The sequence below is a fragment of the Lactuca saligna genome, chromosome 7, assembly GCF_052625555.1.
Source record: "Lactuca saligna cultivar CGN05327 chromosome 7, ASM5262555v1, whole genome shotgun sequence".
NCBI classification, from domain to species: domain Eukaryota; kingdom Viridiplantae; phylum Streptophyta; class Magnoliopsida; order Asterales; family Asteraceae; genus Lactuca; species Lactuca saligna.
In genome coordinates, this window is record NC_136423.1 from 24512254 (window position 1) to 24524722 (window position 12469).

Sequence of the window (12469 nt, forward strand, 5' to 3'; positions counted from 1 at the left end):
CACATAAAGAGTCATACTCAATAGACTATCATTTATTGTGTCACACCTATTATTTAAATAATATTTATTAAATTTTGGACAAGTTCCACACTTCTGTAATAGCTCAAAGTGGTACACTAAAAGTCAAACATGTTAAAACTGATTCAAGATATTTGGTTCAATTTACAATCTGAAATGAATTCTGTTTCTACAAGGACCGAATTATACTCTTTAAAAGTTTAAAGGAAAAAGCATAACTTCATGTCACTATCAATCTGTATACATTTATGCCTAATTTAAGCTTTAAAGAGTTGTGTTTCCACCATGAAAATGGTGAAAGAAGAAAATAATCAATTTAAAATTGCCCCAAGTTGGATAAAATCTCAAGAATTTGTGGAGAAGGGGGAAGATGATTGAATTAGTGCATTATAGGGATGAGCGTTTGGACCGAAAACCTGAAGCATATTAGGACCGAATAAGTTATATGGGTTGGTTCTTCATTATATATTTTAGGCTTATTCGGTTCTCGGGTTACTCGGTCCAGTTTACCTGAATAAAGGTTTAATCGGGCCAAAAGGACCAACCGGGAAATTGAATAGTGACTTGATCGATCCCTCTTAGATCTTGCGTATTGCCGTACCCACCTAATACTGATCGAAGTTTCAAAAAAGTACTTATGAAATCATTTCCCTAGCAGTCCATAATTGATCCTAATTTGATCGATTGAAATTTTTGTGTTTGATCACAGTAGTTCGATTTCCTTGATTCATCGTCGGCTTTGCTACAAAAAACCTTGTCCTACTCCTCACTTCCTATTGTGATTAAACACCAAAAAAAATCTACTGTGAAATCAAACTCTACTCTACTTTCAATCAACCTCTATTCTTCATCTCCAAAGAGTCATTCAAGTCATGGAAAATTAGGTTCTAAGTCAATAAACTTAACTACCATCATATCTTAATTTACTACTCAAATATTATTCTTTTAATGTGTTATTATGTTATTCTTTCAATGTGTTATTATGTGATGTTACTTATTAAAATTTGAATATTTTATGTTGATGGATAAAAGTTCATTGCTATTATTTCATATGAAATACAATATGTTATGTTAAAATTGGTAATCTATTTCAATGTATTATGTGATTGTAAATCATTGTCTTATTGTAATTTAAATAAATGAATCTATTTCAATGTTAAAGAATTATATTGTTATTTTATTATATTAAAATCATTTTTTATTGTGTTTTAGATTGATGATGAATATGTTTTGGTTGATAACACTCAAAATGACAACAAAGATAGAAAAGGTCAAACAACAAACTAGAAGAAAAAAATATGCCCAAAGGGAAGCTTATTGGGTCGATTATGATGAACTTGAGGTTGACAACGTTCAACATAGCATATATAAATGGTGTGACATGTTGCTCCAAACTGAGTCCGGAAAAAACGGTACTTCTAGTGTGATTAGACATTCAAAAAGATGTAAAAAGAACCAAAAAAATTACAATAAAATTTAGAAAAACAAACCACTTTAAATTTTAAAAAAAAAAAAGGAAGAATAGTATTGGCACTTGGAAGCATGACGAGAAAAGAATAAAAAAAGATTTGTTAAACTTATTTGTAGTTGGAGAATTACCATTCAAGTTTGTAGAGAATGAAACATTTATTGAGTATACTAATGCATTGAACAGGAAAGTGGTTTTGTAATGTAGAACCACAATATCAATAAGAGTCACCGATTATTCTGTTGAAGAAAAATGGATAAATTGAATAAGTTCTTTAGTAATCCCCTAACTAATGTACATTTGACTACCGATTATTGGATAAGCTCATGTCAACGATCGGGCTATATGGTGGTCACGCACAAAAGAGTTATTGACTTTAAATCTTTAGATAGACATAAGGGAGAATAGATTGGGCATACGTCGTTGACTTGTCTTAGAGAGAGGGTATCAATAATATAATGACCATAACTGTAGACAATGCTATTTCAAATAATACAGTAATCAAATTTCTAATGAAAAAACTACGAAGCTTGTACGATGTGGGGGGGGGGGGGGGTAATTACATGTAAGGTGTATGACCCACATCCTAAACCTTATTGTTAAGGATGGGTTTGATGAACACCAATCTACTATTAAGTGCATGCATAGGGCCGTTAGATATATTAAGAACTTCATTCAATGGTTTCAAAGGTTCAAAGAATACATGAAAGAATTAAATGTGGAATCCAAGAAGTTTTTGTGAAATGATTCCCTAACCCAATGGAACTCCACATTCTAGTTATTGAAGATTATAGTGGAGCTAGAGAAGGTTTTTGGCAAGTTTGAAGTTAAAGGTAATTCCATATTCCATTCTGTTTTTTTATTTCAATATGTTTGTATATTTTTATGCCAACTTTGAACTATCATAGCTGCTTCATTATTTGTCCGATTTAGCTTATTTTTTTTCCAGCATGTAGTTCACAATTGAACACAATGTTTACTCTAATTATGTGCTATTTTTGGTTGTAAATTCAATGAGATACATACCCTTAAATAGGGGGTATTGAAGCTATATTTTCTAATTCAACATGTTTGTAGATTGTTATGTGGACTTTAAACTGTCATAGCTTCTTCATTATCTGTACGATTTGCCAGATTTTTCAACATGCAGTTCATAATTTAACATACTATTTACACTATTTATATGTTATTTTTGGTTGTATATTCAATAAGATACACACAGACCCCTAAACATGGGGTATTAAAGTTGTGTTTTTTTACACTCACTTTATTGTAATAGAGCCTACATGTGTTCAAGATGTTGTGCCCCCCATAGTAGAAGATTTCAAAAAATTTAGAGCTATGGTTGGATTTCTTGAGTAATTCAAGGAAAAAACCGATATAATATCGACATTAACAACACCTATGACACATCCTTTTTTTTGCATATATATGCGATGTGTACAAAACACATTAGGGATTAGGTGTCAACTCCCTTTTGCTTGAATGTGAACGATATGATTGAGAAATACGATAAGTATTGGGGCAACTTTAAAAATTTAAATGACTTTTTGTAATTTGAGATCGTATTAGATCCACAATTGAAGTTTATGTTTTTTAACAAGCCTTTGAGAAGTTGATTAAGTTGAAGAATACCACAGAACCTCACATTATTAACTCGAAAGTCACTTTGAAGGCTAAGGCCTTAATACGAGATATTTAAAAAAGATATGATATATATTTTTTTAATTTCTACAAAGCAAAGTTCGATGACTTCATGGGTGATTTAATTGTACAAGCGGATTACCCATTGACATCAATGGAAACGCAGTTGACATGATACCTAAACGAGCGGTCACTTAAATACTATAATGATTTTGATAGTCTACTTTGTTGGAAACAAAATGCATATCTTTACCCTATTCTATCTCGTATGGAGAAAGGTATAACTTTATTTATTTGTATACTTTTTATAATTATATTTTAACACTTTGTTTGTTAATGTTGATAGATATTTTGGGACTACAAATTTCTATCGTAGTGTCCAAAGTGGCTTTTAGTACAAGCGGGCAGATATTGGATCCATACCAAACAAATTTGTTCGCAAATATATTAGAAACTTTAGGCAAGGAAATCAAGAAAGCTAATTGTGGACAACACTGATGAAGTTTGAAAGATGATGACGTTGCACAAGAGTTGGAAAACGCAATAAACAATGGATGTGAAAATGGAAAACAACCAATCAATATTCCCAAATAGTTAATTTATATTTGGTCATTGTTATTTTGGAAAAAACTTAATGTAACAGCCCGAAATTCAGGTCCAACCAATTAGCCCTTCATCTTTTAAATAATTTCCATTTTTGGCCTTTGTGTTGGGCGAGTACGCTGGGCGTACAAAGGGTACGTTGTGCATCCTCGCGCGCCTTATTCAACGCGTTATCACCCAGGTACGCTAGGTGTACCCAAGGTTACGCCGGGCGTAACCGGTCCAGACCCAAAACCCTAATTTAGCTTGTTGGCTATAAAAGGAATGAGATAGCTTTGTCCCTCAGCCACCATCCTTCAGAAAGAAACCCTAAGAGAGTTGTTCCTTCATTTATAGCTTGGGTGTGAGTGTTTTAAGCTTCAAGGTGTTATTTCAAGGTAGCAAAAGAGAAGAGGAGTCCATTGTGGAGGCTAGAAGTTGGTGGACAAGTGTAGATCCGTTGATAACAAAGGTTGGAGCTTCTTCTTGAGGTAAAAAGTTCAGATCATGCCTTGTAGTTCTTATGGTACGCTTCTTGGACCAATTTCTAGGGTTTTTGGTCCCAAAGATGGAGACTTTATGAGCAAGTAGTCTCCATTGGCTTAGATCTATCATATTCCAGGTCTATTTGAGTTGTATGTTCATAAAAATGTAATCTTGGATGTAAATAATTAGCCATGCATGAGATCTAGATCTTTGGAGTTGAAAAGAAAGGTATTAGAGAGTGTAGGAGCCTTTACAGCCATGCCAAGGCTTAAAGGTTCCGACTTTATGGGTTAGGAGACTTAAAGAGAGCCGGATCTAGAAGTTGAAGAAGTGTCTTAACCATTTAAGACCAAAAAAATATGGTATGGTTGAATCTGGGACTTACGTTGGGCGTAACTCCCAGTACGCGCAGTGTAAGGGGTTGAGACCCTTGATTGTGGTTCATCGATCTATGCCCTGCGTACAGAAGCTGGTACGCCCCACGTACTGTGGTCTGTTGACTTTTGTTGACTTTTAGGATTTTGGTCAACATGTGGACTTTGAGTCTAGGAGGGGTGAAATGGTCTTTTACCCCTCTGTGGGATAATGAAAAGGGTGTAGCCTAGTCTTGGAAGCCTATATTAATTAGAATGATATTTCGTTATGATTAGGCGGGGTTGGGTCTTCGTTTCGAGACTCGGAGATAGCAAGCACGTGAGATTCTAGACTTTCTACGAGGTGAGTCTTCTCACTATACTGTACCCGGAAGGGTATCTATGTGTGACCGGAAGGTCGGATATGTTATGAGCTGTATGCATTATATAATTAAGTTAACTGTTTGTATGTGCTATGTATGCTATGCTTGATATGGGCCGGAAGGCATTTATGTTATGGACCGGAAGGCATCGTGATGTGGACCGGAAGGTCAATGCGGGTAGGACCAGAAGGTTTACCGGGTCGGGACGGAAGTCCTATGAGACAGATGGACCAGAAGGTTATGGCCTGGAAAGGAGTATGTGTGTAAGTAGTATTTTGGGGAACTCACTAAGCACTTATGGTTACAGTTGTTGTGTTATGTGTTTCAGGTACTAGCGAGGACCGTGGGAAGGCGCCAACGTGATCTGTACACACTGACGGAGGATTTATTTTATGATCTTGGGATTTATATGATTTGTATTATGATATGATACATTGGATTTTATGACTTGATTTGGATGAAAACATGTTTTAAGAAATGAAAATTTTGTTTTCAAAATTTACGTTGTTACAAGTTGGTATCAGAGCCTTGGTTTGAGTGATTCGGGTGCACCTTCGGGTGTAACTGAACTCAAACCGAGGATTTGAGAAAAAATTTCAATAATAAAAGCATAAAATTTTATAAGAGATTTTGTGATAACCAAAGAAGAAGCAGTGTGTACGGTCAGCCAGCGCCCGAACGGTAAAAAATCCCCAAAATACCTTTACAATAGGTGTTATGGGATATGTTATGATATGTTATGCATGCTAGAGTAGACTAGGTATTCATATTAGGACTAGAGTGGCATGATTTGTGATTCCTTAGTCTAGGGGAATCCTGATGCTATGAGATGCCTTGAGAGCGAGTAGGTAGCCTATGCATAACAAGAATAGAGTACTCGTGTTCCGGGGTCCAAGGAGAAGGACTTGGGGTGAATGTTGATGCGGTGTAATCAGTAGTATAGGGCTTGTACTACTGAAGACACCGGACCAGTGGGCAACCCAAGTAAGAATCCTTTGGGTATCGGAGGCCGAGTAGGGTTGCGTTATCGAGTGCGAGTATGCTCGATTGAGTCTCTGACATTTTTATGTTGTATTTCAGAGGCATTATGGTTGGGACACACCACAGACCTGGGACGAGCGGTGTGAGTGACGAGGAGCTTCGTCAGATGATCCACGATGAGGTGGCTGCGACAATCCAGGCCGAGATTCCGGAGATGTTTTGGTCTATCAAGACCACGCTGTTGGAGACTTTTGATGAGCGGTATGCCATAGTGACTGAGGCTGCAGCTACAGCAGCTGTGGCTGCTCCCAAACCTCAGGGAGGTGACTCGTTGTTGTTCCGGGAGTTCAGCAACACGAAGCCACCCGAGTTTGATGGGACACAGGACCCGATCACTGCGATGAGATGGATTCGTGACATTGAGGGATGCTTCTATACGTGTTTATGTCCGGAGCATCTGAGGGTACGGTTCGCTTTGAACCAGCTCCACCTAGGAGCGAAGGATTGGTGGAAGTTCGTAACGGCGAACTTCACTCTTGCAGAGATTTCAACAGTGACTTGGGAGAGATTCACCACCATGTTCAGAGACAAGTATGTTCCCCCGGTGGAGAGGGAACAGTTGATTCAGGAGTTCTTGAACCTCAAGCAGGGTAATGATTCAGTTGCTGTGATCACTCGAAAGTTTCATGAGATGGCGATGTTCTGCCCTAAGCAGGTGTCTACTGAGCAGGCACGGATGAGCCGATACTTGGGTATTCTGAGGAGGGACATTCGGGAGTTCATATCGAACTCGACGTACCGGATATTAGTTGAGCTCCAGGCAAATGCCAGGAAGAGGGAGATTGAGTTGGAGACTCAGGCCAGGGAGGAGGCCGAGTCTCAGAGGATGGATCGGCGGCCAGCTCAGTCTCAGCCGGCAGCCAAGCGAACCAAGTCCGCCGATTCGAGGATGGGAGGCTAGAAGGGCCACACTTACGGAAAGTGCGGCAAGGGTTATGAGGGGGCCTGCGATCAGGTGCTTGCTACAAATGTGGCAAGGAGGGGCATATCGCCAGGGATTGCCCCAAGGGATTTATGGTTTGCTTCCATTGCAACCAGACCGGCCATCGGAAGGCCGAGTGTCCTCAGCTTCACCAGGGATCAACACAGGGATCTGCGCCTACTGCTAGGGTTACCGATACTCGACCGACGAAGGCCGAGGCTCCGAAGGCTTGTGAAAGAGCTTTTCAGTTGACTACGGAGGAGGTCCGCGCGGCGCCCAATATCGTGGCTGGTATGTATTCTTTCGTGTATTTACTATTATGTTGAGATATTGTGCTTATATTATGATATGCGTAGGTACTTTTCTTGTGAATTATGTACCTGCCTTGGTGTTACTTGACTCGGGTGCGAGTCGGTCTTTTGTATCTTTGGCTTTTAGTCAGCACATCGGTATTGATCGGGAGGTGATGAGTCGACCCCTGAGGGTTTCCATAGCTGATGAGAAAGCGCTACATGCCACCGATGTGATTCGAGGATGTGTGCTCGAGATTTTTGTTGTCAAGTTCCCTATAGATCTAGTTCATATCGCGATGAGAGATGTCTGTGTCATCGTGGGCATGGATTGGTTGAGTAAGTTTGGAGCGGTCATTGACTGCGAGAGACAGCTGGTGACCATACGAGACCCTAGTGGGGGAGTGCTTACTATGTATGGCGAGGGGACCTGGTGTGGGTCAGCGTTTTGTTCGGCTGCCAGGGCGAGACAGAGTTTGCAGCAGGGCTGCAGTGGATTCATAGCCTATGTGATGGACACATGAGTGGCCGCGGCGAGGCCAAGTTTGGTTGACGAGGGTCCGGTAGTGTGTGAGTTTCCAGATGTTTTTCCCGAGGAACTGCCGGGCGTGCCTCCGGAAAGACAAGTGGAGTTATGTATCGATTTGGTTCCGGGAGCAGCACCTATCACCAAGGCGCCTTATCGCCTCGCTCCACAAGAGATGCAGGAGTTATCCTTGCAGCTTCAGGAGCTGTTGGGAAAGGGGTTTATTCGACTGATTAGCTCACCTTGGGGAGCATCGATCCTTTTTTTCAAGGAGAAGGATGGTTCACACCGGATGTGTATTGATTACCGGGAGTTGAACAAGTTGACAGTCAAGAACCAATATCCGTTACCTAGGATCGATGATCTGTTCGATCAGTTGCAGGGGGCATCTTGGTTCTCCAAGATAGACTTGAGGTCGGGTTATCATCAGATGAGGGTTTGGGATGAAGATATCCAGAAGACTGCATTCAGAACTCATTATGGACATTATGAGTTTGTGGTGATGCCTTTTGGGCTCACCAATGCCCCAGCTGCGTTCATGGATCTCATGAATAGGGTGTGCATGCCGATGCTGGATCGGTCGGTGATCGTATTCATTGATGATATTTTGGTATATTCAAGGTCTATAGAGCAGCATGAGGAGAATTTGAGGGAGATCCTTGGAGTTCTGAGATCGAGAGGTTGTATGCCAAATTCTCCAAGTGTGATTTCTGGTTACGAGAGGTCCAATTCCTAGGGCATCTTGTTAACCAGAAAGGGATATTAGTCGATCCGGCCAAGATCGAGGCGATGATGAGATGGGAGAGCCGAGATCACCCACTGAGATCAGGAGCTTTCTGGGATTGGCCGGCTATTATCAGAGGTTTATTAGGGATTTCTCCAAGAGTGTCGTGCCACTTACCAAGATGACCCGGAAGGGTGTTTCATTTTCATGGGGTCCGGAGCAGCAGTCTTCATTTGAGACTCTTCGCCAGAAGTTGTGCGAAGCCCCGGTGCTCGCACTCCCGGAAGGGATGGAGGATTTTGTGGTATATTGTGATGCATCAATATCTGGGTTAGGGCCAGTGCTTATGCAGAGGGGGCACATTATAGCGTATGCATTGAGGCAGTTGAAGCCTCATGAGTCGAGATATCCCACCCACGATCTGGAGATGGGGGCTGTGGTGTTTGCTCTCAAAATCTGGCGGCATTATCTATATGGGGTTCGGTGTACCATATACACAGACCACAAGAGTCTGAAGTACTTGATGGATCAGCCAAACCTGAATATGCACCAGAGGATATGGATGGATGTGGTGAAGGATTATGATTGTGAGATCCTGTACCACCCGGGCAAGGCTAATGTCGTAGCCGATGCTTTGAGCCGTAGGACGGAGAGCGCCCCGATCCGAGATGTTTGTATGAGGTTGACGGTGATACTCCGGTATTGGATGCCATCCGAGGGGCCCAGTCTGAGGCTGCGAGACCAGAAAACCGAAAGAGGGAGCGGGTTGTCGGGCAGGTATCAGAGTTCGTTACCGATACTCGGGGACTTATGACATTTCAGGGTCGAATTTGGGTACCGTTTGTAGGCGGGATGCGTACTATTTTGATGGAAGAGGCACATCGATCGAAGTTCTCGATCCATCCCGGGGCTACTAAAATGTATTTGGACCTAAAGAAGGAGTATTGGTGGCCCTGTATGAAGAGAGATGTTGCATGGTTCATCGAGAGGTGCTTAACTTGTCGCCAGGTTAAGGCCGAGCACCAACGTCCGCATGGTAAGATGCAACCGCTGGAGATTCCCGAGTGGAAGTAGGAACAAATTACCATGGATTTTATCACCAAATTGCCAAGGACTGCGAGAGTAGTCGATGCAATTTGGGTGATTGTGGATAAGTCGACGAAGAGCACTCATTTTCTTGCTATCAGTGAGAGCTTTTCTGCTGAGAGGTTGGCAGAGTTGTATGTGAGGGAGGTGGTATTGTGGCATGGGGTTCCGATGTCGATTGTTTCAGATCGAGACGTACGATTTACTTCCAGATTTTGGAAGAAGTTTCACGAGGAGTTGGGTATGAGGCTGCATTTTAGTACCGCATACCACCCACAGACGGACGGACAGAGTGAGCAGACGATTCAGACGCTCGAGGATATGCTCCGAGCGTGTGTTTTGGATTTTGGAGGGAGTTAGGACACCTATCTACCCTTGGCAGAATTTTCATACAACAATAGCCATCATTCGAGCAATGGTATGCCACCCTTTGAGCTGTTGTATGGGAGGAGGTGTCGGACCCCCATCTGCTAGGGAGAGGTGGGGCATCGGGTAATGGGTAGTATGGAGATTGTGCTTCAGACGACAGAGGAGATACAACAGGCCAGACAGAGATTGTTGACCGCTCAGAGTCGCCAGAAGAGTTATGCGGATAGGCATCGGTCCGAGCTCGAGTTTCAGGTTGGTGACCTTGTACTCTTAAAGGTCTCTCCTTGGAAAAGAGTGATTCGATTCAGGAATAGGGAACGTTGGGGCCTCGATATATTGGACCTTTCAGGGTAATCGCGAGGGTGGGCATGGTAGCCTACCGTTTGGATCTACCTGCGGAGCTGGGTCAGATTCATGACACCTTTCATGTGTCGCAGTTGAGGAAGTGTATTGCCGACGAGTCGACAGTAGTTCCATTAGAGGATATTCAGGTGGATGCGGGCCTGAACTATGTTGAGATACCGGTGGCAATTAGGGATCGAAAGGTTAAGGTTCTGAGGAACAAGGAAGTGCCCTTGGTGCAAAGTGCAATGGCAGCATCGGAAGGGGTCCGAGTTGACGTGGGAGTCCAAGTCAGAGATGCGGGAGCAGCATCCAGAATTGTTTTCGGTATAAGACTGCGGGGACGAAGTCAGGTTCTAGTGGGGGAGAATTGTAATAGCCCAAAATTCAGGTACAACCAATTAGCCCTTCATCTTTTAAATAATTGCCATTTTTGGCCTTTGTGTTGGGTGAGTACGCTGGGCGTACTCACGCGCCTTATTCAACACGTTATCACCCGGGTACGCTGGGTGTCCCGGTCTAGACCCAAAACCCTAATTTATCTTGTTTGCTATAAAAGGAATGAGATGGCTTTGTCCCTCAGCCACCATCCTTTAGAAAGAAACCCTAAGAGAGTTGTTCCTTCGTTTATAGCTTGGGTGTGAGTGTTTTAAGCTTCAAGGTGTTATTTCAAGGTAGCAAAAGAGAAGAGGAGTCCATTGTGGAGGCTAGAAGTTGGTGGACAAGTGCAGATCCGTGGATAACAAAGGTTGGTGCTTCTTCCTGAGGTAGAAAGTTCAGATCTTGCCTTGTAGTTCTTATGGTATGCTTCTTGGACCAATTTCTAGGGTTTTTGGTCCCAAAGATGGAGACTTTATGAGAAAGTAGTCTCTATTGGCTTAGATCTATCATATTCCAGGTCTATTTGAGTTGTATGTTCATAAAAATGTAATCTTGGATGTAAATAATTAGCCATGCATGAGATCTAGATCTTTGGAGTTGAAAAGAAAGGTATTAGAGAGTGTAGGAGCCTTTACAGCCATGCCAAGGATTAAAGGTTCCTACTTTATGGGTTAGGAGACTTAAAGAGAGCCGGATCTAGAAGTTGAAGAAGTGTCTTAACCATTTAAGACCAAAAAAATATGGTATGGCTGAATCTGGGACTTATGTTGGGCGTAACTCCCAGTACGCGCAGCGTAAGGGGTTGAGACCCCCGATTGTGGTTCATCGATCTACACCCCGCATACAGAAGCTGGTACGCCCCACATATTGTGGTCTATTGACTTTTGTTGACTTTTAGGGTTTTGATCAACATGTGGACTTTGAGTCAAGGAGGGGTGAAATGGTCTTTTATCCCTCTGTGGGATAATGAAAAAGGTGTAGCCTAGTCTTGGAAGCCTATATTAATTAGAATGATATTTCATTATGATTAGGCGGGGTTGGGTCTTCGTTTCGAGACTCGGAGATAGCGAGCACGTGAGATTCTAGACTTTCTACGAGGTGAGTCTTCTCACTATACTGTACCCGGAAAGGTATCTATGTGTGACCGAAAGGTTAGATATGTTATGAGCTATATGCATTATATAATTAAATTAACCGTTTGTATGTGCTATGTATGCTATGCTTGATATGGGTCGGAAGGCATTGTGTTATGGGCCGGAAGGCATTGTGATGTGGATCGGAAGGTCGACGCGGGTAGAACCGGAAGGTTTACCGGGTCGGGACAGAAGTCCCCTGAGACACATGGACCGGAAGGTCATGGCCTGGAAAGGCGTATGTGTGTAAGTAGTATTTTGGGGAACTAACTAAGCACTTATGCTTACAGTTGTTGTGTTATGTGTTTCAGGTACTAGCGAGGACCGTGGGAAGGCGCCAACGTGATCTGTACACACTGACGGAGGATTTATTTTATGATCTTGGGATTTATATGATTTGTATTATGATATGATACATTGGATTTTATGACTTGATTTGGATGAAAACATGTTTTAAGCAATAAAAATTTTGTTTTGAAAATTTACGTTGTTACACTTAAGATTCATATTTAATTTGGATGTTTAATGTTTAATGTTTAAATATGAATTATGGATTTTTGGAATATGAATTATCAATGTTCAATATTTTTTTCTTCAACTAGATATAGTATTTCCTTATTTGGATTATTCAGATCATTTCGGTTTATTTAGGTTATTCAGGGCATTTCGGTTGGAAAGCATAAGCTACATGTTATTTTGGTCCTTTTGAGTCAATAACCAA